Source organism: Larimichthys crocea, chromosome XXIII, assembly GCF_000972845.2.
Source record: "Larimichthys crocea isolate SSNF chromosome XXIII, L_crocea_2.0, whole genome shotgun sequence".
Lineage (NCBI taxonomy): Eukaryota > Metazoa > Chordata > Actinopteri > Sciaenidae > Larimichthys > Larimichthys crocea.
In genome coordinates, this window is record NC_040033.1 from 20,873,157 (window position 1) to 20,876,914 (window position 3,758).

Genomic DNA, 3,758 nt, shown 5'->3' on the forward strand with positions numbered 1-3,758 from the left:
CGTAATTCCAATCATTGAACCGGCTTAACCTGAGGCACGATGAGACCTTCCTGATCGTTTTACATATTCGTTTTGTGTCGATAATGAAGAAATGTGCCCTCGAGGCGCAAGAGAGAGAACGTACCTTCTGCCTTCTCCAGAAAATTTCGCTCCTTTTTTAACATGGAGTCTATGAGGCTGTTGGCGGGAGTGTCGATCAATCAGCCTGTATGGAGCCAAAACTATATAGGAGACGCTTCAACATGTTATCACTGCGATCACTCGATTTTCCTACATTTGAGGGGATAATCATGTCTGTAGCTGGGCATTTGAGGCCAGGGTAGTGAAATCCGTTTATTTTTTCACTGATTGTTCTCTCCCCTCTCCCCTCTGCGATGACATCACGCACTCTAGTCTGGAGAGTTCTCGCAATACACACCCATTCATTTTTTGGCTTCATTTTTCTGGATTTTGGCAACAACCGTTTGCCGAAACTCTTGAAAAGTCTTAGCCATCGTTCCCGGCCGAGCCGTCGTTTTGATACCCGTTTTGTGTATGTGCGACAAAACTCTGGGAGGAGAAGCGAGCCAAAAAAAACACGGAAGAAACGGAAGACGAATAAGAATACGCCGAGATGATATAAAGAGTGTGCTCTTTCAGGCACACTCAATATAAGCCCGAGAGATAATAAAGAGTGTGCTCCTTCAGGCACACTCAATTAAAGCTGCAAGCAGCGATGGTCGGGCCCTCGCATATGCGCGCACGTCGAAATGTGCGCACGTCGAAATGTGCATACATAACCTTGATACCGCAAGAAGTTTCAGACAGCTCTGAGAAGGTGCTTCCTGCCGATGCCTTCTTTGAATTTTTTTTATTGATTGCCACGCCCACAGCGATTCCTTAAAATTCATAATTTTGATAACTTTTACTCGAGGTGTATTTGAACAGACCTACCAATGTTTGAAGTAATTGGATACAATCCCTAGGAGGAGTTCGTTCAAACATGACCCCTGTCAACCAGCCCAGAACAGACAAAATGACGATTTCATAGAGCGCCACGCCACAGCGATTCCCCAAAATTCAGTCGTTGATAACTTTTACTCAGGAAGTCTATGTGACACACTTACCCAAGTTTGAAGTGAATTGGACACAATCCCTAGGAGGAGTTCGTTCAACATGACCCCTTGTCAACCAGCCAGAACAGCACAAAATGACGATTTTCATAGAGCGCAGCCGCCACCACTGCCCCATTCCCCAATCATCGTTTATGTAACTTTTACTCAGAAGTCTATGTGAACAACTTCCAAGTTTGAAGTGAATTGGACACAATCCCTAGGAGGGTTCGTTCAAACATGACCCTTGTCAACCAGCCCAGAACAGCAAAAATGACGATTTTCATAGGGCGCCCACGCCCACACCCATTTTCCCAAATTCATCATTTGATAACTTTTACTCAGGGAGTCTATGTGAATACTCCTACCAAGTTTGAAGTGAATTGGATACAACCCTAGGAGGAGTTCGTTCAAACATGACCCCTTGTCAACCAGCCCAGAACAGCAAAAATGACATTTTCATAGCCCACAGCGATTCCCAAAATTCATCGTTTTGATACTTTTACTCAGGAAGTCTATGTGAAACCACTTACCAAGTTGAAGTGAATTGATACAATCCCTAGGAGGAGTTCGTTTCAAACATGACCCCTTGTCAACCAGCCCAGACAGCAAAAATGACATTTTCATAGAGCCCACGCCCACACCATTTTCCCAAAATTCATCATTTTGATAACTTTTACCAGGAGGTCTATGTGAATACTCCTACCAGTTTGAGTGAATTGGATACAATCCCTAGGAGGAGTTCGTTAAACATGACCCCTTGTCAACAGGCCGAAACCACGGAAATGGCATTTTCATTATTAAAATCTCGCTTCCTGTTCATTGTGGCTTATTGCTCCAAGAGAGTTTGTGTAGGTCCTGGCATGTTCTACAATTCGGCTGAGTTTCATAATTCTGTGACCAAAACTGTGTCGGGCTGTTCGAAAGAAAAAATTCAAGGGGCGCGATATAGAGCGCTTTGCCCGCCCCCTCATTAATATGCAGCCGAATTGTGCATAATATTGCTCTTAACAACCCCAACAAGTTTCAGACACGCTCTGACAAAGTATATGATAGCCGCACAGTTTTGCCCGAAAATCAGCCCAAAATCAATGGAGTCTGGTTTTTCGGTGAAAAAAAAGGCAGCGTCCACTTTGACGCTCCGTCACGGCCACGCCCTCTGTAAAAATTGAAATTTTCATCAATGTCTTAATCATAGGTCCACTGGCTTACAACATCCACACCTAGTTGAGGTGGATATGATCAATATTGTCCGAGCTGCACGCCATCTCGTAAAAGTGGTCTTTTTTGTCGTCACTAGGAGGCGCTATGAAATCACCGAATATTTTTGTGGAAATGTATTTTAGGCCAGACTGCCATTATATATTCAAAGTTTGGTGGAAATTGGAGAATTTTTCACAAGTTATAGCACTTTGAAATTTTATGGCAAAATGGAGAATTTCGTGGCCACGCCCTCTGACATAGTACATCAAAAAGTTATGATTTTGATAACTTTTCATCGTCAAAGCCTCATGAACACACACGCCAAGTTTCAAGCACATCGGATGAAATCCCTAGGAGGAGTTCGTTCAAATGCGACCCCTGGAAATGAGCCAAAAAACCTGAAAAGTCCAAATGTGACAAAAATTGGACGCCGTACGGTTCACTGTAGCCCGGTGCACCAAGAGACTTTTTTGTGCGTCTGGGCATGTTACATACTCCCACCAAGTCCGTACACGTGGGCTAAACCGTGGCGAGGGCACCTCCAAAAACGTGCACCTAGGTGGCGCTGTGGAGGCATATGCGTACGTCCATGTGTGAGACCCCCAAAATACGTAATTTTACACCGGACATTGGGGGGGTAGGCAAATTTTCGTGAGTTTTCGGGGGGATATGGGCTGTCGAAAAGGCGATTTACTTTAGGAAGAAAAAGAAAAAAAAAAAAAAAAAAAAAAAAAAAAAAAAAAAAATAAAAAGAAAAAAAATAATAAACATTTGAAATACAATAGGGCTTCGCACGGTTTCGTGCTCGGGCCCTAATTAAAGCTGCAAGCAGCGATGGTCGGGCCCTCGCATATGCGCGCACGTCGAAATGTGCGCATGTGGAAATGGCCCACACCGTTTCCCCAAAATTCATCATTTGTAAACTGTTACTCACGGAAGTCTATGTGAACACACCTACCAAGTTGAAGGGACTTGGATGAATCCCTAGGAGGAGTTCGTTCAAACATGACCCCTTGTCAACCAGGCCGAAACACAGAAAATGGCGCTTTTCATTCTTAAATATCTTGCTTCCTGTTCAGTCTTAGCCCATTGCTCCAAGAGAGTTTTTTGTGGTCCTGGCATGTCTTACAATTCGGCTGAGTTTCGTGACTCTGTGGCCCAAACTGTGGCGGGGCTGTTCCAATGAAAATTCAAGGGGGCGCTTAGGCGCTTTTGCTCCGCCCCCTCATTAATTATGCAGCCGAATTGTGCATATACTGCTGTTAACAATCATAACAAGTTTCAGACAGCTCTGACAAAGTATATGATAGCCGCACACTTTTGCCCGAATCAGCCCAAAAGTCAATGGAGTCTTGTTTTTTGTGGAAAAAAAAAATCGGCCAGCGATATCTCGCTTCCTGTTCATTGTGGTTTATTGCTCCAAGAGAGTTTTTGTAGTCCTGGCATGTCTCTACAATTCGGCTG